Source organism: Macaca mulatta, chromosome 1 (assembly GCF_049350105.2).
Source record: "Macaca mulatta isolate MMU2019108-1 chromosome 1, T2T-MMU8v2.0, whole genome shotgun sequence".
NCBI lineage: Eukaryota > Metazoa > Chordata > Mammalia > Primates > Cercopithecidae > Macaca > Macaca mulatta.
This window is the reverse complement of record NC_133406.1, coordinates 10,221,880-10,248,554: the sequence shown is the minus strand read 5'-3', so window position 1 is coordinate 10,248,554 and position 26,675 is coordinate 10,221,880. Positions and strand designations below refer to the sequence as shown.

The following is a 26,675-nucleotide window of genomic DNA, read 5'->3' as shown; positions in this document are numbered from 1 at the left end:
TGGAATAGCATAGTGATTTCAGTTGTTTCTCTTGTTAGATTAAGCTCCTTGAGAACAGGACAAATTTTCTCTTTATTTTTATATTCTCAGTTCTTCATTTATGCTCGATAGCAGAATGATGTATAATAATTTGATTGGAAAAAATAATATACGAATCAGAGTTCTTACAGTCATGAAAATATTTTGTTACTATTGTGCATATTAAGTTAGTTTAAATTTACTGAGTTGCTTCTTTTATTACATGAACATTGTATTCATGGCCTTTGTTTAAAAATCATCAATGATTCCTTTGGTTTCTACCTTCAAGGAGTTAAATTTGTATAAACTAGTCAAACCATTATAAAATGAATGTTAAAATTATGAACCATTTGAGTGACTTATTGTTATTACATATATTAAAATATAAATATAATGTAACTATAGTTTCTGAGACTGAATAGTAAAAAATTTAAAATGATTGCTGATCATGGTATGAAAAATAAGAAGAGACTTACTTTGAAAAAGTAAAACAGACATAAATCCGTTTAGTGGTTGATAATATAGCCAATATTTTAAATGATAGTGGTTTAATATACACAAACTGAATTTGATTTTATAAATAAAATATAAATTACTAGAAAAGAAATTCATATTTCAAAGGGAGAGTAAAGCACATTCCAGTCATGCACAGATAATGATGCTTCAGCCAACAATGGACTCTGCCTGTATAACAGTGGGCCAATAAGATTACAATGCAGCTACAGAATTCCCATCACCTGATGCCATCACAGCCATCCTACTGTCATAGCACAATGCATTACTCACATGTTTATGGTGGTGCTGGTGTAAACAAAGCTACTGTGCTCCCAGGCCTTCTCATTTACTCACCACTCACCCACCAACTCACACAGAGCAACTTTCAGTCCTGGAAACTCTATTCATGGTAAGTGCCCTTACAGATGCACCATTTTTTAATCTCTACCATATTTTTACTCTACTTTTTATATGTTTAGATACACAGATACTTAACTTTGTATTATAATTGCCTTCAGTATCGAGTACATTAACATGCTGTACAGCTTTATAGCCTAGGAACAACAGGCTGTGGACCATATAGCCTGAGTGGGCTATAACATCTAGGTTTGCGTAAGTACACTCTGATGTTCACACAAAGATGTAATTGCCTATGGATATATTTGTCAGAACGTAAGTATCTCAATTGTTAATTGATGCATGATCATGATCATGATATAGCCACCTAGGCTATATGGTACACAGCCTATTTCTCCTAGGCTATAAACCTGTACAGAGTGTTACAAGGCAGAAGAAAACTAAAATATATATATACAACATATGTATATACACACACACACAATATATGTATATATGTACAATTATATATACACACAATATGTATATATACACACAATATGCATATATGCACGCAATAGGTGTATATGCACGCAATAGGTGTATATCTATATACACAATATGTATATATCTATATACACACAATATGTATATATGTACATACACAATAAAATATACAAGGCAGTAGAAAACTAAGCAACATGATCTGAAGGACACTGTAAGAGTCCTTTAACTTCATAGTACATCATGTAATGATCTATATAGTGTCTGTATGGTAATCACCTATATTGCCACCTCTTAGCTTTATGTAAGAATGATCAATGATGTATTTACTCTATTTTTGCCTTTGTAAAGATATACAGCTCCTCTTCTTGGAAAATGAGATTGGCAAGGCATATATGCTGCATTATCGCTACAATCTTACTTCTTATTTCCTTCCTTTCATCCTTCTGTCTTCCTGTTACGAAGTGAATTGTGTCCCCCCAAATTCCTACATAGAAGCCATAACTTCCAAAGTGACTATATTTGTAGGTAGGGTCTTTAGGAAGGCAGTTAATGATAAATGAGGTCATAAGTGTGAGCCCCTAATCTGATAGGATTGGTGTTTTTATAAGAAAAGGAAGAGATACCAGAGAAAAAAGAAACCTCACCAGAAACCAACCCCAAGGACACTGTAATCTGGGATTTCTGGCCTCCAACACTGTGAGAAAATAAATTTCTGTCGTTTAAACCACCCAGTATGGTATCTTCTTATGACAAACTAATTATCTTCCCTCCCTTCCTTCCTTCCTTCCCTCCTTTCTTCTTTCCTTCTTTCCTTCCTTCCTTCTTTCTTTCCTCCCTTCTTTGTATCCACCCAATTGTTTCTCTTTTTTTTTTAACCTCTCTCTGTTTTTAAATGGAACCTTTTCTCTCCTCTGTGGTTAATAATTCACAATAGCAATGCACATCTCAAGCTCAGAGTTGGGTCTTGATTGATCTAAGTCAATCATGATGTTTCTATTCCCCTTACCAATTGTTGGTTTAACCTATATCATGTGATACAATTTTGCCAAATGAGACAAAGGGAAACTTCTGAGGGGCTTCTGGCAAATTGCCCTTACTCTTATTGGTTAAGAGTGAAGGAGCTCCTTTTAAAACTCGGAATATTGTATGGTTTAGACATTATTATATTTGACACAGATGGACCAGTCTCAGGCAATCCTATACAAGATAGAAAAACAGAAGGATTTTGCAATCTGGGTCCCTGAAGCCTTTATTGAATCATAGTATCTTATTTCCAGCTGTAATACTAAATTACCATAGACTATGTAGTTTCATCAGAAATCATTTATTTCTCAGGATTCTGGAGGATGGGAAGTCCAAGACTGAGGCATCAGCAGATCAAGCCTCAGGTGAGAGTACTCCTGGTTTTCAGGCAACTTTCTTCTCCTTATATCCTCACATAGCAGACCGAAAGAGAGAGAGAGAGAGAGAGAGAGCTCCTGTCTTTTCGAGAGAGAGAGAGAGAGAGAGAGAGAGAGAGAGAGAGCATGCTCCTGTCTTTTCTAACAATACCAGCAATCCTATCATGAGGGATTCACTCCCAGGACCCAATTACCCCTCAAAGGCTTCATCGCCCACTGGGGATTACAGTTTCAACTTATTAATCTGGCGAGAGAAGGGCATAAATATTCAGTCTATAGCAATGGATTCAACATGCTCTGGAAGTTCTCTAGACCTGAACTTCTTACCAAGACATTAATTTTCCTTATTCAGACAAATTCGAGTTTGACTCTTTAGCATAGAACTGAAAGCATCCTACTGGGTACAAAACAATTCTGTGGTAACATCATAGATGATAACACTGTGTAAGTTGATGGCAATAATTCTCTGAGTTTATTGTGTTTTGTTTTATTCATTTTCATTAAGACTGCCTTGAAATACACAGTGCATTAAGAATGCTTTTTCTTTTCTCAGTATTTTTTGCATTTTCTTGGTAAAATTAACAATTTACATTTTTAATATTTTCTTAAAGGTGAGATATAATATACATTTCATGCCTAAAAGGCACACAGAACAGAACTTGTACAACTCAGTTATTGAAAAAGCAGACAATTATGTCAATACAACTTGAATCAAATAAAACAAAATTGCTAGAACCCCAGAAGCCTCTTCCATAGCCCAATCACAATCCTGACTTCTAAAAGCATAGGTTATCTTTGCCTGTTTTGTAACATGTAAGAAAGAGGATCATAAAGGATGTTTTATTTTTGTTAGATTATTTTCTTCATAAATAATATGTTTTTGAGATCCATGCATGTTTTGCAATTAGCTGCAGGTTTTTCATTTTTATTACTATATAGAATTCTAATATGAATATATCTATATCTATATATATATCAGTTTCAACACTGATAGAAATTTGTCAAAAGATATTTAAGATGTGAAAATGCAAGCCACAGGTCAGTAGGAGGTATTTACAATATGGCTATTCCTTGGTTTCTAAGTAAGATTGATTCCAGGACCCCATATAGATGCCAAAATCCACAGATGCTCGAGTCCCTTAAATAAAGTGGTGTAGTATTTGCAAATAACCTATGAACATGCTCCCATATACTTTATATCACCCTTGGGTTGCTTATAATACTTATTGCGATGTAAAGGCTATGTAAATAGTTGTTACAGTACATTGTTTTTTGTTTGTAACAAAGGATATCCAAATCTCCAATGAAAACAAGATTATTTTTCTTTTTAGTAATCATAAAAATGCACATTAAAGCATAATTAAATTATACTGTATATCCCACAGAATAGAGAAAAATAACAAAAAATACACAAATGAATGAAACCAACAAACAACAAGCAAATGACAATATCAAACATTAGCAAAAAAGTAGAGCAATAGGAGCTCTTAGTTTCTGCAGAGGGGATTGGGAATTACTAAAATATTTTGGAAAACGTTTTCCTTAATACTCTAAACTTAAGCATATGCATTCCGTATGACCTGAAAATTTTACTCACAAATGTATTCCCACTTGGAAGAGTTGACCATTTGTTCCAAGGGACATGTGCATAAATGTTTCCAGTAGATAATCCTATTAGTCAAAAAAAAGGGGGAAGTATTTTTTAAATCATCTGAATATATGCTTTAAATTATTGTAATCTTTCTTCCTTATTAATTCAATTGAATCAATTGCATAATAATTTATAAAAGACTAAAGGATGGAGGAAGAAAGGAAATAAGAGTTAAATGTTCAACCTCGTCAGCTGAGCCAGAAATACTCATAGGGCATCTATACACTCAAAATTTATGGACACTAAGCTCAGGTGTATCAATTATGGTATATAATACCATTACTATGCCTCTTGAGTCAACTCTCTCATTCTCCACGACCATTTTTTATACCTAATACTCTCAAGTCTAATGTGCAGACATGGAAGTGTACTGCTCGCATCTTCCTTCAGGAGAGACCCACTGTAAGGAATGCAGTTGGATTAGTGACTCCAGCTGTTACAACTTTGAATTCCTCATAGCATTCACAAACAGGCTATACTCTTCTTCCTGAGTTATTCCCACGTGTTGACTGAACATGGTGGAGGAAATGGAACTCATTTCTGAAGGACTCCTCAAATGCACACTATGCCCTGGGACTCCCCTTCATCCTGATTGAGATTTTCTCAGAGCTGCACTTCAGTATAAGTCTGATGTGCAGACTTATATATTCTATCTACTCAGTCTTCTTTCCTTTTTAAAAAAAATCTTCTTTACTGATTGGCAGACCTGCATTTGTTCTAAAGCTCTCCCTGCTAACTCCTGATCTTTCTGCCCTTTGTCCTTCATAGAATCTTCCCTAAATAAATCGTTCACACATCCAATTCTATCTTGGTGCCTGCTTCCGAGAGAACTGGAACCCACATGCCTAGTAACCTATACCCTCTTCAAAAGCCCCCAGGAATGCTTTCTCACAGTCCTATGTTATAGAGTCAATAATCCATAGAAATTCCTCAACTTTTCCCCAAGAGATTCTAAAAGCAAACCTACACTGTATCCGTTAATATTTTTCCAGATTGTCAAAAAGAGTTGTTCAGCTTTAGATTAAAGGTGACTGCAAATTATTTGCCACATTTTCCAATGAAAGGTGGGATCTAATTTTCCTGACTTTGACATTGAGCTGGAACCTCTGAGGCCAGATCACATAAAACATTGCAGATTTCAAGCACATCTATTAAAACACTCTGTGGGAGGCCCAAGCCACAGTTTAAGAAGTTAGAGTACGCCAAGATCTTGTTCTCCCAGTCCATAGTCTCAACAGAGCCCAGTCTTAGAGCCATTTTTCACTAAGGCACAAGACATATAAATGAAGTAATCCTCCACATACCATTACAATCTCAGTCAATGACACATGGAGCAGAGGACTCACTCAGCTCACTCAGCTGGTTTCCACCTCAATTCGTGACCCTCCAAATGTTAAGCAGTAGTAAAGGTAGAACTAAAGGTTATTGTTGTTAAGTTGCTAAGTTTCACAATAATTTATTATACAGCAACAGAAAACCTGAACACCCTGCTCCTGTCTCTGGGTCATACATTAACCCATGGGCTCTGTTAAACTATCCTTATTGTTTTAGGAGGATACAGTGTCATTGTTTCCTTTTCCTCTATTTATCCAATTTTGCACTGTTTGGCACCATTTGAACATGCTTAATTCTTAAAAGCACAGACCCTGTGGACCAGGCTTGTTGGACTAACAAATAGACACCACAATTTCAGTGGTTTCATCACATAGAAGTTAATATTTTGCTGCTGTGAGATCCCCGGGAGGGCGTTGAGATTGTCAGGGGCTCTTCACTACATGAGCATTCAGAGACTCATACTGCTTTCATCTGTGTCTTTTCCATCCTCTAGGACCTCATTATAGTCTGTATCTATCAGACAGAAAAGGAAAGAGTGCAGAAAAGGGGCAAAAGAAATTTTACATACTGGGCACAAAACTGGAACATCTCAAATCATCTTATAGTCCGCTGGCTAAAACAGAATCAAATGGTCACTGTAACTGTAAGGGAGCCTCAAGTATAGCTTACCTTCACAGCCAAGAATAGATTGGTTATTCTAGTTAGCAGCACCTGTAACCTTTTATCAAGATCCTTAGTTTCTTTGCATTGGGTTAGAACATGCTCCTTTAGCTCAGCAGAGTTTGTTATTACCAACCTTCTGAAGCCTACTTCTATCAATTCGTCTGTCTCATCCTCTGTCCAGTGCTGCACCCTTGCTGGAGAGGCATTGCAATCATTTGGAGGAGTAGAGGCACTCTGGCCTTCTGGGTTTTCAGCATTGTTTTGTTGTTGTTGATTCTTTCTCATCTTCATGAGTTTCTCTAGCATCAATCTTTGAGTGAGACTGCTGACCCTTGGATGGGTTTTTTTTGGGAACTTTTTTTGTTGCTGCTGTTGTTGTTGCTTTCTGTTTGTTTATTTTTCTTGCAATGTTCAGGACCCTCTTTTGTTGAGCTACTGCGGTTTGCTGGGCGTTCACTTCGGGCCCTGTTCATCTGGGTCACTCCAGCACCCGGAGAGGCCCCTCCAGGAGTCTGGAGAACAGCAAAGGTGAGTACTTGCTTCTTCCTCTGGGTTCTCTGACCTCAAGGGGCACCGACCTGATGCCAGTAGAAATGCTCCCTTATAGAGTGTCTGCAAACCCCTGTTGGAGGGTCTCACCCAGTTGGGTGGCACAGAGAGCAGGACCCATCTAATAAAGTACTTTGACTGTCCCTTGGTGGAGGGGTTGTGCTTCACTGGGGGAACCCCCTCGTCTGGGCTGCCTGGATTCCTCAGAACTAGCAGGAGGAAAGACTTAGTCTGCTGGTCTGCTGAGACTGCAACCCGTCTTCCTCCAGGGTCTCAGGCCCAGGGAGATGAGAGTTCTATCTCTAAGCCCCTGGCTGGAGTTGTTGAAGTTCCTTCAGGAAGGCCCCACCCAGTGAGGACAGATGGGTTAAGGTCAGGCCTGAAGAGGCCCACTGTCCACAGTCTGCCTCAGCTGGTGTGCTGGGCTGTGGGGGATACTTCTTGCCATCAGGCCGTCCAGCTTCCTACTCCAGCAGGGGAGAAGCATGGCCTGGAGCTGTAGAGATGGCTGCTGCCATTCCGCCACGCTGGGAGCTTAGTGTGTCAGGAGGCTGTCAGTCCCAGTGTTGGCTGTGGTCCCTCCCTCAAGGAGATCAAACGGCTTAGACAGCAGGTAGCTGCAGCTGTGGTGCTGGTCGGGGCAGGCTCAAGCAGATTCTAGCTTAGTGGCTGTTGAGAATCTGCATCGCTCTGTGGTTGGGACCCTCGGGACCCCGTGTCGTGGGTTCCTGAGTGGGATCTCTCAATCTGCGGGTTGCACAGTTGTGTGGAAAAAGCACATTATCCCAGGCTGGGTAGCATCCTCACTCACTGCCTCCCTTGGCTGAGGGGTGGAGGCTTCCCTGCCCTCTGTGGCTCTGAGGTGGTCCGCCACACCACGCTGCCCTTCCTTCCAATCCGTGGGTGATGCCAGCTGCCTAGTCAGTTCTGCTGACAGAACCCGGATACCCTGTTTGCCAGTGCAGGATTCGTACACTGTTATGGCTCTTTTCCCTGGAGCCTCTGATCATGCTGCTTCTAGTTGGCCATCTTGGCCCCACCCTCGGTATTCTCATATTAGAAAAGTGCTTAGTATAGTTCATAGTATAAGGAGAAAATTACGTTAATCTTCACAGATGCTACAAAAGCACTTGTTAAAATGTAACAATAATTCTTGATTAAAAATGCCTTCAATAAAATAAGAATAAGATATATTTATATATATATCACAAAACTCGCCTATCTATATCTCAATGTGTATGCATGTGTTTGCCCCAAAACCTGACATCATACGTAGTGGGGAAAAGACTAGAAATAGTCCTTCTAAAGTTCTATTAAACTCAGGAACAAAACTAGTGTGCCCTCTAACGTGTTTTAAAATATACTAGCCAATTATATTACAATGTAATTATACAAGAGAAAGGAATAATCAATATCAAAATATGAATAGTGAAGACAAAAAAATCTTCTGTTTATAGATGATAATATTGGATTTTTTTTGGTTTGTTTTTTAGAGGAGTTCTTGCTATGTTACCATGTGGTCTCAAACTCCTTAGCTCAAATGATCCTCCTGCCTCAGCTTTCCCAGTAGCTGGGTGTACCTACCCTGCCTGGCTCAGAGGATCAACTCAACAACTTCTATAAAACAAGAGGATTCAGTAAGTGCACTGACAGAAAAATCAGTGTGCAGAAAATGCTACCTTTCATATATACAAATAACAATCAGTGAGAAGATGTAATGGGATTTAAAATCACTTAAAATAACACCAACAAGAAATTTGTAGGGATAAATTTAAGGAACTTATATCAAACTGCTACAGAAAAAAATACTGCAGCACCCCTAAAGGACACAGAATAAGACTTAAACAAATGGAAAGCCATCCTTTGTTTTGAACAGGTAGATTCAAAATAATAAAGTTAATTCTTAAATTATAATTTAACGTGGTCTCCATAATACTTTGAGAGATCTTTTATTCTGGAATTACACAAAGTTATTATTCCAAAATACAGAAGAATATCTAGGAAAACGCAATTCATATTAAAGCATATTCTAAAAACCATGTAAATTAAAACAATGATGTACTGGTAAATGAATGCACAACCTTCTAATTTTGCAAAATAGGAAGTTCTTAAATAGATTTACATGTATTTGTGAATTTAGAATGTGAAGACATCATCTTATATTTGCAAGATAAAGATAAGCTTTTTAGTACATGCCATGGTAAAGAAAGAAATATAAATGGCTCATAAATACATATGAACATCAGTCATAATAAGATAAATGCAAATTAATGCTAAATCAAAATATTTTTCACCTTCCAAAATTGATAAAACATTAAAAGTGTGACAACAGCACACTTTGTTGGTGAGACTTTAACAATGATCAAAATTCCAAAGAAAAATAATCTCCCTTTGACCCAATGCTTTTATGTTTCTGAGTGTCTATACCTATATCTATATTGGCACACTTATAAAATGTCCCCACTTATAAAATGTCCACAATTGCTCATTTAACCCTTTTCTTTTGCAGTAACAAAAAAATCGCAAGTAATTCTAGCTTTCCACTATAGGAGACTGATTTAAAAAACTGTGGAATGCCCACAAAATATAATACTGTATAATTACTTAAAATAAATACTTCAGAGGGTCCCTAAGTGCTGGTATGAATCGTTTTAAGTGAAAAGCAAGATGCTGGACTGTGGGATTATCAAAATTCACATCTACATCTGTATCTATTAATATATGTATACAGAAAACCTTTATATGTGAAATGAAAAATAAGACTACAAACTCTTGTATACTTTTACTTCTAGATAATAATAAACAAGAAATTTCTCTAAGAGGAGAGAAAGGAGAGAGATCATGGCAGATGGGACAGAGGTAGGAACAAGATTTTACACTCTATATATTTTGTATAATTTTGATCTATGTACCTATAATCAGCTCATATGGCAACCTACATCTGGCTCTTCTTTTAGGTGGTTGTTTATTATGTCTGTTTGTATGTCTCAGTTTTTCTAGCATACTGGGCAGGGGGCTAGTTTGGTGAATGACAGAATTTCAAATGACTGTTGAGAAAGGGACATTATTGTAGTCTTGCTAAAAAGGTGACTTTGAAGTAATAAAACGTTTCCTCTTTTTTTACCTTTTAAAATCTTTGTTCACCAAACATCTTTAAATCCTATAATGAATTGATTTCATATTCAGAGATTGGGTCATTACAAAACAAAATGTACACCAAAAAAACCCTCACATAATGGTAAGAAAAACAAAATTTAATATTATGACTTCTTTGGTGAATTCTCTGTTTAAAGAGTATATTAAATATATCCAGCAGTAAAAAGCATGCAACTTTGTCAAGTATGAAATATTATACATCAGCAATGTTCAATATTTCAACTTCATATGAAATTGAGCATTTTGTATATTTTGTTATCTTGTCTAAATAAAATAATATACAGTAAATATAACCTATTAAGGTGATATTTGTATTTCCTTACCCATAAATTGTACATCTCTGAGTAATGTATTCTGAGATACAAAATACATCAAGCACATTTTGATTGCTGATTGCTGACATTTTACCTCGACAAACAGCAGGAAGAAGGAGGATTCTTTTAAACACTCTTCACATAAATGTACGTGTCATTTTAAAATAGAATTGAACATATTTTTGTCTGTATTGTTTTGAACTGTTTGAGAATATGTATGAATGGTAGACCTAGAGTTTCTATTGCATCTGAGTTTTGAACAAAGCTAGGTGCCAGATTGATCAATTAGATATTCTTTAGCTGGGAAGCCCTTTATACCTGATTTTCTCATTTTTTTCTAGTCCTCATAAAGATTTGCTGAATTGCAACATTATGGGAGGTGCAAGTCACATTGTCGGAAGAACAAGTCGCATTATGATGGAATATACAAGTTATTAGGTATTATTTTTATTTAGGAGTTCTAAAATATGAACTATTTTTAAAATCATTTTCCATAGTGTATTAATTTATTTTCTTAGTAAATATGTATTAAGAACTTTGTATGGGTGCAGAATTCCATATCATACCTCGGTTAGTTTACAATGTCTTTGAAGTGAATAAAATTTGTATCAGTGACATGACGTACTCAGTAATTTTGAATATGCAGATGTTATTATTCTTATCTGTTATACAAACTAAAGTGAAATTGTGACCAAACTTAAGCCGTGGTAACCAAGCATGTATTATATTACAGAAGATCATGTGAAGTGTTCTGGGAGTACAAAGAATAGATTAATCAGTAAGACTATGAGTACTCCATAGGCACCTTTTAATATAAGTAAAATGAACTGAGCTTTAAGGAGCAACAAACTTCATACTCTTCCAGGAGTCTCCATATTTTCTTTCACTGGCTCCTGCCTGCCTTTTCACCAGCTATTCATCTAGATACCTTTTCTTATGTCCCCTAACTTAAGAAATAACCCAACCAGATGGATCTGAAAATTGTTATTTAGCTTAAACAGAGCACTTAAAAAGATTTTCTGTATTTTATTGTATAACATTATCTAGCAAAGGTATCTTGGGTATTTAATTTAAATCACAATGTATACATTTACCCTCTCAAGCCCTAATCCTTCTTGGGCTCATTTGTATATTTATTTATATTCTTTTATTATCAACTAATTATGCGTGCATTCCCCAGCTTTCCTAAGGTATACTCTGAAGCTTTTATGTCTTCCATTATGAACTGTCTTTGAAACAGCCAACCACACAATACTTCTTTTATATTTTGGTTGAGATTCTAGCTATCCATCAAAACCTGTTTCCATTTCTTCCTACACACACACCTGAACCACGTTTTTCCATCTCCTTTGCAGTTAGGTGCAGCTACATCAGTGAATTCTAATCAATATTTTGTGAACAAAACTGCATTGTGCCCCTCTCAGATCTGTTTCTAAATCTGTCTAGTATGTGCATCTTCATTTCTCTCTTTCTTCAGATGGAATGAGATGGAAACAACTCATAAGTGACCAAGAGCATACACGTTGAAGATCCAGAGCTCCAGTAAATCTGGGGCTATCTTGATCTTTTACATAGTAAAGAAAAATGCTTCTATATATTGAATGATCTTTTTATGGACCAACATGTTTAGATCTACACAAGAACTAATATACACATAATCCTTGATTTTGTTGAAAACATAACTTCCTATGTCTGTGGCATAATCAAGAAAACATAATCAACTTCCATTATGTGGTACAACGACATATTTAGTGTCAATGCAGTCTGCCTTATCCTAACAGTATACAAATGGACAAATACAAATATTGTTGCAAACTTAACTTTTGTTATCTAAGTTCCTTGGTGATACCCTAAGGATCTTTGAATTGGTTCACTGTGCAGTTATGGCTTATTTATCTACTTTCCTAAGTGTGGTAGAAAAATCAGTTTTTTTGGCATCTGTATTTTGTGGTGGAGTTTGATAATCATTCCCTGAAGTTTAGCTTAGAAAACTTCTAAACTTTCCAGCCCACTCCTAAGTTTTCCAACTTAGAAAACTTTCCAGCCCACTCCTTCTTTATGTCTTATTTAATCCCTTTAGATCAAAAGAGTAGATTCCCTTGGCTACAAATAAGAGTTTTTTCCAATTACAGTGACCTATGTAGACCCATCTCCAGCTCACTGTCTTCCATGTTCTTCATAACTCTCTGGACCACTCCTCTGCTTCATCTGTCCCCAAGATTTATTTTGATGTTAGTCATCATAAATCACAGTAGACACTAGAGAGACATGAGGCAGTTGGCTAAGAGAGGACTCATCAGTGTGGATGTTATTCATTAAGCCAGTGTTTACTGCATTCGTGTCTTGCTCCATTTTTTCCAGAAAGAACTCATACTTCAAAACTTTTCATCTTTTTCCTATGCACTAGTTTCTCTTATCAAAAGAGTCATTTGTTTTCAAAAGGTACATGTTCAAAATTAGAGAAAATGTTTTAAAATTTAATAGTTTGTGGAAACATCATCGAACTGCTGTTTGTTTTCTCTTAATATTTAGAAATGCAGAATTGTATTGTTTATGGAAAAATAAACTTCCCAAACACAAATTCACACACACACAAACGTACACACACAGAGTAATATCTTGAAGATACACAAGACTGTCTTGCTGTCTTTTATCTTATCTCTTCTTATTAAATAAATAGCACTTGGTTTCTGACAATAGCATTGGAAAGTTTTTATAACTAAAGGTAAAAGTGGAGCAAATCAATAAATGTAATCCATCATATAAATAGAACCAATGGCAAAAACCACATGATCATCTCAATAGATGAAGAAAAGGTCTTCAATAAAATTCAACATACCTTCATGTTAAAAACTCGCAATAAACTAGTTATTGATGGAACATTTCTCAAAATAGTAAGAGCTTTATGACAAACCCACAGCCAATATAATATTGAATGGGCAAAAGCTGGAAGCATTCCCTTTGAAAACCAGTACAAGACAAAGAAGCCCTCTCTCATCACTCCTATTCAACATAGTATTGGAAATTCTGGCCAGAGTAATCAGGCAAGAGAAAGATGTAAAGGTATTCAAATAGGAAGAGAGGAAGTCAAGTTGTCTCCGTTTGATGATAACATAATTTTCTATTTAGAAAAACCCATCATCTCAGCCCCAAAATTCTTGAACTGATAAGCAACTTCAGCAGAGTATCAGGATACAAAAATCAAAATTCTGCGCAAAATTCACAAGCATTACTTTACACCAACAACAGGCAAGCAGAGAGCCAAATCATGAATGAACTCCCATTCACAATCCCTACAAAGAGAATAAAATACCTAGAAATACAGCTAACAAAGATGTGAAGGATCTCTTCAAGGAGAACTACAAACCACTGCTCAAGGAAATAAGAGAGGACACAAACAAATAGAAAGACATTCCATCCTTATGGACAGGAATAATCAATATCATGAAAATGTCCATACTGCCCAATGTAATTTATAGATTCAATGCTGTTCCCATCAAACTACCATTGACATTCTTCACAGAATTAGAAAAAAAACTGTTTTAAATTTCATATGGAATCAAAGAAGACCCTGCATAGCCAAGACAATCCTAAGCAAAAAGAACAAAGCTGGAGGCATCATGCTACCTGACTTCAAACTATACTACAAGGCTACAGTAACCCAAACAGCATGGCACTGGTACCAAAACAGACATATAGACCAGTGGAGAAGAACAGCGATCTCAGAAATAATACCTCACATCTACAACTATCTGATCTTTGACAAACTGTTCAAAAACAAGCAGTGGGTAAATGATCTCTTATTCAGTAAATGGTTCTGGGGAAACTGGCTAGCCATATGCAGAAAATTGAAACTGGACTCTTTCCTTACACATATTATGGAAAAACTAACTCAAGATGAACTAAAGACTTAAATGTAAATCCTAAAACCATAAAAACCCTAGAAAAAAACCTAGGCAATACCATTCAGGACATAGGCATGGGCAAAGACTTCATGACAAAAACTACAGAAGCAATTCCAACAAAAGCCAAAATTGACAATTAGGATCTAATTAAACTAAAGAGCTGTTGCACAGCAAAAGAAACTACCATCAGAGTGAACAGGAAACCTAAAGAATGGGAGAAAATATTTTCAATCTACCCATGTGACAAAGGTCTAATAACCAGAATTTACAGGGGACTTAAACATATTTACAAGAAAAAAAGACCCCATTAAAAAGTGGGCAAAGGTTTGTAGTTCTCTTGAAGAGGTCTTTCATGTCCCTTGTAAGCTGTATTCCTAGGTATTTTATTGTCTTTGTAGCAATTGTGAATGGGATTTCACTCATGATTTGACTCTCTGTTTGTCTGTTATTGGTGTATAGGAATGTTCGTGCTTTTTGCACATTGATTTTGTATCCTGAGACTTTGCTGAAGTTCCTCATCATCTTAAAGAGATTTGGGGCTGAGACAGTGGGGTTTTCTAAATATACAGTCATGTCATCTGCAAACAGAGACAACTTGACTTCCTCTTTTCCTAATTGAAAACTCTTTATTTCTTTCTCTTGCCTGATTGCCTTCGCCAGAACTTCCAAAACTATATTGAACAGGAGTGGTGAGAGAGGTCATCCTTGTCTTGTGCCAGTTTTCAAAGATAATGCTTCCAGCTTTTGCCCATTCAGTATGATATTGACTGTGGGTTTGTCATAAATAGCTCTTATTATTTTGAGATACATTCCATCAATACCTAGTCTATTGAGAGTTTTTAGCATGAAGGGGTGTTGAATTTTGTCGAAGGCCTTTTCTGCATCTATTGAGATATACATGTGGTTTTTCTCTTTGATTTTGTTTTTATGATGAATTATGTTTACTGATTTCCGTATATTGAACCAGCCTTGCATCTCAGGTATGAAGCCAACTTGATCGTGGTGGATAAGCTTTTTGATGTGCTGATGGATTCAGTTTGTCAGTATTTTATTGAGGATTTTCACATCAATGTTCATCAGAGATATTGGCCTGAAATTTTCTTTTTTGTTGTGTCTCTGCCAGATTTTGATATCAGGATAATGCTGGTCTCAAAAAATGGGTTAGGGAGGATTTCCTCTTCTACTATTGTTTGGAATAGTTTCAGGAGGAATGGTACCAGCTCTTCTTTGTACCTCTGGTAGAATTCGGCTGTGTATCTACCTGGTCCTGGGATTTTTCTGGTTGGCAGGCTATTAATTACTGCCTCAATTTCAGAACTTGCTATTGGTCTATTCGGGTATTCCACATCTTCCTGGTTTAGACTTGGGTGGGTGTATGTGTCCAGGAATTTATCCATTTCTTATAGATTTTCGAGTTTATTTGTGAAGAGGTGTTTATGTTATTCTCTGATGGTAGGTTGTATTTCTGTGGGATCAGTGGTGATATCCCTTTTATCGTTTTTTTCTTGCATCTATTTGATTATTCTCTCTTTTCTTCTTTATTATTCTAGCTAGTGGTCTATCTATTTTGTTGATCTTTTCAAAACTAGCTCCTGGATTAGTTGATTTTTGAAAGTTTTTTTGTATGTCTCTATCTCCTTCAGTTCTTCTCTGATCTTAGTTATTTATTGTCTTCTGCTAGCTTTTGAATTTGTTTGCCCTTGCTTCTCTAGTTCCTTAATTGTGATGTTAGGGTGTCAATTTTAGATCTTTCCTGCTTTCTCTTGTGGGAATTTAGTGCTATAAATTTCCCTCTACACACTGCTTTAAATGTGTCCCAGAGATTCTGGTATGTTGTATCTCTGTTCTCATTGGTTTCAAAGAACATCTTTATTTCTGCCTTAATTTCGTTATTTACCCAGTAGTCATTCAGGAGTAGGTTGTTCAGTTTCCATGTAGTTGAGCAGTTTTGAGTGAGTTTCTTAATCCTGAGTTCTAACTTGATTGCATTGTGGTCTGAGAGAATGTTTGTTATGATTTCCATTCATTTGCATTTGCTGAGGAGTGTTTTACTTCCAATTATGTGGTCAATTTTAGAATAAGTGTGATGAGGTGCTGAGAAGAATGTATATTCTATTGAATATACATTCTGTTGAATATATATTCTGGGATGGAGCATTTTGTAGATGTCTATTAGATCCACTTGGTCCAAAGTTGAGTTCAAGTCCTGAATATCCTTGTTAATTTTCTGTCTCATTGATCTGTCTAATATTGACAGTGGAGTGTTAAGCCTCCCACTATTGTTGTATACATGTCTTTGTAGTTCTCTAAGAACTTGCTTTATGACTCTGGGTGCTCCTGTATTGGGTGCATATATATTTAGGATAGTTAGCTCTTCTTGTTGCATTGATCCCTTTACCACTATGTCATGACCTTCTTTGTCTCTTTTGTACTTTGTTGATTTAAAATCTGTTTTATCAGAGACCAGGATTGCAACTCCCAGGGTTTTTGTGTGCTTTTTTTTTGCCTTCCACTTGCTTGGCAAATATTCCTCCATCCCTTTATTTTGAGCCTATGTGTATCTTCACATATAAGATGGGTCTCCTGGATACAGCAAATGCACATGATAGGAAGAATAAATATGGTGAGAATGGCCATACTGTCCAAAGTAATCTATAGATTCAATGCTATCCCCATCAAATTACCCTTGAATTTCTTTATGGAATTGGAAAAAAACTACTTTAAACTTCATATGGAACACAAAAAGAGCCCTCATAGCCAAGACAATCCTAAGCAAAAAGAACAAAGCTAGAGGCATCATGCTACCTTACTTCAAACTATACTGCAAGGCTACAGTAACCAAAATAGCATGGTACTGGTACCAAAACAGATATATAGACCAATGGAACAGAACAGAGGCCTCAGAAATAACACCACACATCTACAACCATCTGATCTTTGACAAACCTGACAAAAACAAGCAATGGGGACAAGATTCCCTATTTAATAAATGGTGTTGGGAAAACTGGCTAGTCACAGGCAGGAAGTTGAAACTGGACCCCTTCCTTATGCCTTATACAAAAATTAACTCAAGATGGATTAAAGACTTAAATGTAAGTCCTAAAACCATAAAAATCCTAGAAGAAAACCTAGGCAGTACCATTCAGGACACAGGCATGGGCAAAGACTTCATGTCTAAAACACCAAAAGCAATGACAACAAAGGCCAAAATTGACAAATGGTATCTAATCAAACCAAAGAACTTCTGCACAACAAAAGCAACTCTCATCAGAGTGAACAGGCAACCGACAGAATGGGAGGATACTTTTGCAACCTATCCATCTAACAAAGGGTTAATAACCAGAATCTACAAAAACTTAAACAATTTTACAAGAAAAAAAGAAACAACTCCATTCAAAAGTGGGCAAATGATATGAACAGACACTTCTCAAAAGAAGACATTTATGCAGCCAACAGACATATGAAAAAAGCTCATTCATCACTGGTCATTAGGGGAATGCAAAGCAAAACCACAATGAGATACCATCTCATGCTACTTAGAATGGCAATCATTAAAAAGTCAGGAAACAACAGAAGCCAGAGAGGATGTGGAGAAATAGGAACGCTTTTACACTGCTGGTGGGAGTGTAAATTAGTTCAACCATTGTGAGAGACAGTGTGGTGATTCCTCAAGGATCTAGAACTAGAAATAACCATTTGACCTAGCAATCCCATTACTGGGTATATACCCAAAGGATTATAAATCATCCTACTATAAAGACGTATGCACACGTATGTTTATTGTGGCACTATTCACAATAGCAAAGACTTGGAACCAACCAAAATGCCCATCAATGATAGACTGGGTAAAGAAAATGTGGCACATATACACCATGGAATATTATGCAGCCATAAAAAAGGATGAGCTCATGTCCTTTGAGGGAAAATGGATGAAGCTGGAAACCATCATTCTCAGTGAACTAACACAAGAACAGAAAAGCAAGCACCATATATTCTCACTCATAAGTGGGAATTGAACAATGAGAACACATGGACACAGGGAGGGGAACATCACACACTGGGGCTTGTTGGGGAGTGGGGGACTAGAGGGGTGATAGCATTAGGAGAAATACCTAATGTAGGTGATGGGTTGATGGGTGCAGCAAACCACCATGGCACGTGTATACCTATGTAACAAACCTGCACGTTCTGCACATGTACCCCAGAACTTAAAGTATTATAATAAGAACTTAAAGTATTATATAATATGAACTCTCAAAGAAGGCATTTATGCAGCTAAGAAACATATGTAAAACAGTTCAACATCACTGATCATCAGAGAAATTTAAATCAAAACCACAATGAGATATCATCTCTCACCAGTCAGAATGGTGATTATTAAAACTTCAGGAAACAATAGATGTTGGCGAGGCTGTGGAGAAATAGGAACGCTTTTACACTGTTGGTGGGACTGTAAATTAGTTCAACCATTGTGGAAGTCATTATGGTGATTCCTCAAGCATCTAGAGCCAGAAATACCAATTGACCCAGCAATCTCATTATGGGGTATATACCCAAAGGAATATAAATCATTCTTCTATAAAGACACATGCACACATATGTTTATTGCAGCACTATTTACAATAGTAAAGACATGGAATCAACCGAAATGCCCATCAATGATAGAATGGATAAAGAAAATGTGGTGCACATACACCATAGCATACTATGCAGCCATAAAAAGGAATGAGATTATGTCCTTTGCAGGGGTATGAATGAAGCTGGAAGTCATCTACCTCAGCAAACTAACACAGGAATAGAAAACCAAACGCTGCATATTCTCACTCATAAGTGGGAGTTGAACATTGAGAAAACATGGGCACAGAGAGGGGAACAACACACACCAGGGCCTGGTGAGGGGTGGCAGTTGACAGGAGGGAATTTAGAGGACAGGTCAATAAGTGCAGCAAACCACCAAGGCACACGTATACCTATGTAATACACCTGCACATGTATCCTGTTTTTTTTTTTTTTTAGAAGAAATGAATAAAAAAATCTGAAAAAAAAAGGGCTGACTTTGAACTCCTGATGTAAACTGAATGTTATGTAAACTCACAAACATGAATTAAATGTTTTAAGTAAAGAAAGTAAAACAGAAAGTTAAGTAAACCAAGAAATCAATAGAGGAGAGTAGAAATAAAGTTGTAGAATTTTTTTTGAAATTAAATTACAAAGGTAAAAATCACACTAAAAGGAACTCACCGTGAAGAGCACATAAAAAATTTTAACATTGTCCAAAATATTAAATGGAGCATGGGTTCAATAAAAACGTTATTAATATTTTTGTTGTAAATTTCAAAGGACAAAAAACTGTTGCCTCTATGCCATCATTTTAAATCGCAATGCAGAGGCTTGTTTTATTCATTCATTTTACTAACTTCTGTTTAATCCAAAAAGCATTCTGAAGAGTGGACAAGTATATGACAAGAAATATTGTTGGGCGGATTATATATTTTAGTGGGAGAAAAGTATTCATAAACAACTTTGCTACAGGGCAGATGATTGTAACTGCTATAAAGATGTATTAAGTGCTGTGGGAATACAAAGAAGGAAGAGGTTACTCCTTGTTGATGTGATCAAAGAAGGTATCACAGAATAGGTCATGCCTGAGAGAAGTCTAGAAAGATAATAGGATTTCAACACTCATCCTTCTGAGGGTAGGGAAGGCCTTAGAAGGAAAAATAATACATTGAGCAAAAGCTTTAAAGCAGAAAGCTATCCAAGGAATGATAAAGAGATCTGTTTGAGCACACAGCAGAGGACCTGAAGGACTTTAATGAGAGGCTCAGTTAAAACGTTATATTAAAGCTAGAGTTACAGAATTTGGGGGTGCCAGATTGAGGAATTCTTTATAAATTTAGTAGAAAATTATGGATTAGTATTTAAATTGAGCAGATATATAAAGTCACTAAAGCTAGTTTATCTTAACTAGAATTTGTCATAAGTGTCAAATACTTAAGGCATAAGATTTAGATGCTTCATGGACTATATTATCATGTGTTAACTAAAGTCTGCCTCACAATAAGGCTTGACACAGTTTTCCCTACATGCTTTATGGACTGAATATTATAACAAAAACAAAGACCTAATCAGGACATAAAGGCATATCTGACACTTCTTCAGTACTTGTAGGAATAAAACACAATGGGAATCTAATCAGATACAAGAATAAGTTAGCATAAAACTTTTGGACATTTTCTAAACTATTTGAAATTTTGATTTGCAACCATTTCTCATAATGATGAACATCATGCTTTTAAGATATAAGCAAATAAAATTATGAAGCCATTGCAATTAGCAAAATAATTACAAATATATTTTATGTAATCAGAAAAGTTTTGAAATATTGTAGAGTATTATAACGTTTGCAAACTGGATTAAAGGCTCATTATAATTCTCCTCGTGTGAGGAAAATATTGAATTTTTATATGCAGAAATTAAGTTAATTGAGACTAGATAATATAATCTGTCTATCCTAAATTGGGCATACAGTATGCAATACTTTCCTACTTGCCAAACATGAAGGAATGAGTGACATACCACTATGAGTATCTGTGTTGGGATATGAACAACTTTTAATATATATAATATGTGACCACTTGACATTCAGAGCAGGAAAGAGGGCCAGTGTCAATCTGTAAATTAAGGTATGCATTTAAATATTAGTAATTATTAAAGTATTTATTATTTAGATTTAAAAGAATACTAATAAGAGTTCTGATGTTTCCTTCTATACCACTATGTATCTTCCTGACCTCTACTTTGTAAATCACTATTCTAGTGATGGATAAGATAGCTTGAATTAAGCTTTTATTCCACATTATATTCATAAGGCATAATATTACTTTGTACCTCATAAATATATACAATTATAAATTGTCAATTTACAATGAAGTAAAATTTTTTTAAAAAAATCACTACTCTACAATTGTACCTTTAGCTTGATATTAAAATTTTATTCACATGCAAACACAGGGACAGAATAATCTCTTATTTCCAATTGTCTGTATAAAAGACTAATTACTTGATTGCAGTAACTTATCTATTCTTTCTGGCTATTCTGTATTTTCCCTTACCTTGAGTATTTTACAAAACTATTTTGCCTTTATTCTAAGCTACATCATTAGCCATATTATTCTTTAAATAATACATAATTTGGCTTCATTTTGTTTGCAACTGCCTTGGTGTATAAAACTAGTGTGGCAGGGTGCAGGAGCACATGTCTCTAATCCCAACAATTTTGGAGGCCAAGGTGAGAGGATTCCTTGAGACTTGGAGCCCAAGACTAGCCTGGGCAACACAGGGAGACCCCTTCTCCACAGAAAGTAAAAATTCGCCAAGCATGGTGGCATGCACCTGTAGTCCCAGCTACTCAGCAGGCTGAGATGGGAGGGTCGCTTGAATCTAGAAGGCTGAGGTTGTAGCAAGCCCTGATTGTGCCACTGCACTCCAGCCTGGGAGACAGAACAAGAATCTGTCTTAGAAAAGCAACAACAACAACAACACCACCACAGAAGGCCGGGCACACTGGCTCACAGCGGTAATCCCAGCACTTTGGGAGGCTGAGGCAAGTGGATCACGTGAGTTCAGGAATTTGAGACTAGCGTGGCCAACATAGCGAAACCCTGTCTCTACTAAAAATACAAAAATTAGCTGGGCATGTTGGTGCATGCCTGTAATCCCAGCTACTTAGGAGACTGAGGCAGGAGAATTGCTTGAACTCAGAAGGCAGAGTTTGCAGTGAACCGAGATCGTGCTACTGCACTCCAGCCTGGGTGACACAGTGAAACTCCATCTCAAAAAAATAAAAAAATTTAAAATAATTAAATAAATAGATGAAATAATGTGTGAGTGAGACTAACTCTATTTTGTATTTCTTGGGTACCCTAAACTCGACTGCTGATTACTTTTGTTTCTTCCTCTGTAGACCTGTAAATAACTTCTTTATCTCTCCTTCTCCTTCCTCTCATTTTATCTTTTAACCACTGTCGTAGTGTCACTGATAAATCCAAGTTTTAATTGCATGCATGCACTCACCCACACACACAGACTCTAGAAAACTAATTTATTAATTGAGAGAAAGCACAATTTATATAGAGTATCAAAAATAAGAAAAGAGAAGGCTGGAGGAAGCCATTGCATTGAAAACTGACTACATATGTTAGCTGATTGGAAAAGGAGTCAAAGAACTCAGAATTTAAGGCTGAGCGATTGCAAGAATATTAATACTATTGAGTAGAATACCAAATCAAGTCCATATGGGAGAAATATTTTACCTCTTGGGGAAACCGATGGGCTCAGGTTTTTCTGAGTCATATAGATTTGCTTGTTATTATTGTTTGGATGCAAGAAATTAATTTTTATGTAGAAGGAGAGGTATAGTAAGATTAAATCATTATACAATTAACAGAGTCATTTAAGAGATTGATTTTTTTAAGCCAACAAAAAGAGTTGTCAAAACCAAAGGAGCTGTATCCATGGATGGCTCTGAGCATCTAGGAACTAGCAGAGATTATTTGGGAATAAAGAGCACAAGATCACACAGACCGACTAGAGCTCTCTTCTCCTCAATGCTCTGCCACAGACACCTGAAGTCATCATGCACATGGGTACATCAAGGCTAGACCCAGAGGGCCTGGGTCTGGAGAGCTGAGCTTCTCACTGAGGGCACTGGTGACAGAGGTGGTGAGACACTTTGAAGAGGAGACCTAGGCAATAGGCCTGTCCCAAAGCGCATGTTACAATTCTGTAGGGACTCCCAGAAATAGATGGAACAGACTGTAGTGGGAGGAAAGACATTCTGATTTGAGCATTAGTGTTTATTACCCCCATAGTGCAGAAAAGCTCAAGAAAACTCAAGTACGAAGAGGAGTAGGAAAATCCATGATCACAGGCAAGTGTCTGAAGCTGACTTTGTGTAAGTGGAATCACCACATTGAGGTTTTTGTTCAAGTTATGGGCGTAGGTGTGATTATTAATGGAGAGTGAGATAAAAGAATATAAGACACCGGGTGCGGTGGCTCACACCTGTAATCTCAGCACTCTGGGAGGCTGAGGCGGGCGAATCAGGAGATCTCGATCAGGAGATCGAGACTATCCTAGCTAACATGGTGAAACCCCGTCTCTACTAAAAATACAAAAAAATTAGCCAGGCTTGGTGGCAGGCGCCTGTAGTCCCAGTTACTCAGGAGGCTGAGGCAGGAGAATGGCATGAACCCGGGAGGTGCAGCTTGCAGTGAGCCGAGATCGCAACACTGCACTCCAGCCTGGGCGACAGAGCGAGACTGTCTTCAATAAATAAATAAATAAATAAATAAATAAATAAATAAATAAGAGAAAGATCTTAAGAGACATCCTCATTTGTTCTGTTATTTAATTTAGATTAACACATTTTTCTCCAACCACTAAGATTCCCAACTTTTGATTTAGGATGAATAAAAGTTGAGAAAGAAGAAAAATGAATTAAATAAAGTAGCATGTGTCCCTAAAGATAAAGCCATTTAAGTCATAGTATGCAAATGAGAACTTTTAAGTGCTATTCATAAGAGGCCATTACTATAAAGATGTATATATTATATCTTGCTCAATTTAAAGACAGAAATATATCAGCGCTGTAAGGGTCAACTTAATTAAAACTAGAACAATCACTCATGTTAGAGATTCTATATTTCATTTCAGTGTCCCTAATCATGACTGCTTTAAGAAAATTATTTAGTCTATTTTCTTTTCTTTTTTTTTTTTTTTTTTGAGGCAGAGTCTCGCTGTCGCCCAGGCTGGAGTGCAATGGCCGGATCTCGGCTCACTGCAAGCTCCGCCTCCCGGGTTTAGGCCATTCTCCTGCCTCAGCCTCCCGAGTAGCTGGGACTACAGGTGCCGCCACCTCGCCCGGCTAGTTTTTTTGTATTTTTTAGTACAGACAGGGTTTCACCGTGTTAGCCAGGATGGTCTCGATCTCCTGACCTCGTGATCCACCCGTCTCGGCCTCCCAAAGTGCTGGGATTACAGGCTTGAGCCACCGCGCCCGGCCTTAATCTATTTTCAAAGAAATATTTTCTCAACTGTAGAGTTGGTTCCTTTAATAATGTATAAACAAGATAATTTTGTATCCTCTGAAATCCCATTTTAAGCAAGCCTTTTTCTTTGCCCTGTGGTATTCAATAGAGGAAAATTTTATTTTAAGTGTATATAACATATTAGATAAATTATTTAGTAAATTACACTTTAGTGCCAAATAGTTCCTTTTTATATTGCTAGATTATTGCTGATAAGGACAGCACTCTTCTTTATATTGTCCTAAAAATAACAAAACAATTGCAATCGAGGAGTAATAACTGCAATGTTAATTCAAAAGACTTGTACCTATTGGAACAGGTCACATAAAAGCGAATAGTGTGAAATCAACTAATCAAGATCTTCTTGGCTTTATCAGGTTTATAACATAGCTTTAACTTTTAACTCTTCTTCCACTTTGGATGAGTCTAGAGGAAACACTGAAACTGCATTCCTCAGATTCCCTTCCTTACATGGTTCTAGGTGAGGGTTGCCCACAAGAGAAATGAGCAGGCTCAAGCAGAGGCCCTCACACTGTGTAGGAGCATCTCTCACCTGTTTTAGCTGATAGGCTGGCTCACCTCGGTGACATTAGGCAGCTTTACCGGTGGAGGGTGTCCGAGTTCTTGTCATCTTAAACAAAGAATTGGACAAAATGCACAAACAAAGCAGGGGAAGAATGAAGCAACAAAAGTAGAGCTTTATTGATGATGAAAGCACACTCCATAGGTTGAGAGCAGGCCCGAGCACGGGGCTCAAGGGCCCTGTTACAGAATTCGCTGGGGTTTAAGGACCTTCTATAGGTTTCCCGTTGGTTACTTCCCTATGTAAATGAAGAGGCTGAAGTGAAGTTACAAAGTTATTTACTTGGTGTACACACTATGCAAATGAAGAGTATGAAGTGAGGTTACAAAGTTATTTACTTGGTGCACGCCCTATGCACATGAAGAGGATGTTTCCTGTCAGAGCTGAAGTCGATTTACAAAGTTATTTACTTGGTCTGAGAAGGTTGGGGTTTTTCTGATGATTTAGTTCTAGGAAGTCAGCGTGAATTGGCCTTAGGTTCTCTCCCTCCAGATCCTATTCTCTTGCTTCACACCCATGTCCTTCAGCTCCTGCACCTCCCACTGGATCTCCTTGTTAAACTTCAGAGTTCAGGGCCATTTGTGTGTCCAGCCGTCGCAGGAAGTTGAGTCAACAGCTTCTTGTGCCGGTCACCTACGTGGTCTTGGGCTAGCTGAAGTGAGAGACCCACATGAGTTCCAATTTGTCTTTGTGAGTTCCTGATTTTCTTTGTAAATTACTATTTGTCTTTGCAAGTCCCAGTATGTCCTTGACTTCTCCCCTTTATGCAGCCTGGTAACTACCTGCCTTGCTGAACTTACAGCAACTTCAGTACTCCCCATCAGCAAATGCACAGACAATAGACTTCACAGGTTCTTCACCAGCTCCCTTTGTCATCCCTAGTCCCCAGTTGGTGAATTTTTTCTAATGCAACAACCACCCCCATTTGAAACTTTATTTTCCTAATTTCTCCCAAAAGTATATCCTAACCCTGTAATAAATCTTTTATTCCATATCATTCACCAAACCCTATCTGATACCGGCGTGAAATGAAAAGGGTTTATTTTTCCAATTTAACCAAGAGTTTAATTTTTACTTTTCTTGTCAAACATACTTTCAAAATGAACTCAGTGTTTTCTTAAATATTGTTTAGAATAATCTTCTCCATTATGATAACATTTATATTGCGGAGATATTGTTAAAATAATACAAGTTGTATTTCCTTTCTTGGTTCAGGGACAGTAAGATGAACACAAATTGCTAAGACAAATACCACAACTATACAAAATATTTTCTTCTGATAAGAGCAGACTCTGCTTGATAAAATTTGGCTCATAACTACTCACCATATAATTTGAATTCTGTCTTCAGGAAGTCATTGAATAACATTGTTTCATTCAACATTATTCAGTTATAACATTGACAGGGAAAAGAAAATTGATTCTCAGCCAGGACCACTGCCTGAATGGACTTTGAGTATGTCTGTGTGGATTTTCTCTGGGTGCTCCAGTTTCCTCCCACATTCTAAGGTGGTGCTCATCAGGTTATTGCATGCATCTCCATACTCCTAATCTGAGCGAGTGTGAGTTTGTGTGGGTGTGCATGCCCACCCAATGGGACAGCTGCCCGTCCATGATGGTTTCCTGCTTTGTGCCCTGAGCTGCTGGGATGGGCTCTGGCCACCTCCAACCCT

At 37.0% G+C, this 26,675-nt stretch overlaps 2 long non-coding RNA genes across 2 annotated transcripts; both read left to right on the top strand.

Annotated features, from left to right (window-relative positions):
* Nucleotides 1-884: 884 nt before the first annotated feature.
* On the top strand, nt 885-6,872 carry LOC114677634 (uncharacterized). The gene is made up of 3 exons (XR_003729018.2): nt 885-922; nt 2,692-2,744; nt 6,821-6,872. It is a non-coding gene; the product is annotated as an uncharacterized LOC114677634 (long non-coding RNA).
* Nucleotides 6,873-6,898: 26 nt separating this feature from the next.
* Nucleotides 6,899-10,814, top strand: LOC144337608 (uncharacterized). Its single transcript, XR_013410890.1, has 3 exons — nt 6,899-6,933; nt 9,747-9,813; nt 10,766-10,814. It is a non-coding gene; the product is annotated as an uncharacterized LOC144337608 (long non-coding RNA).
* Nucleotides 10,815-26,675: the final 15,861 nt, after the last annotated feature.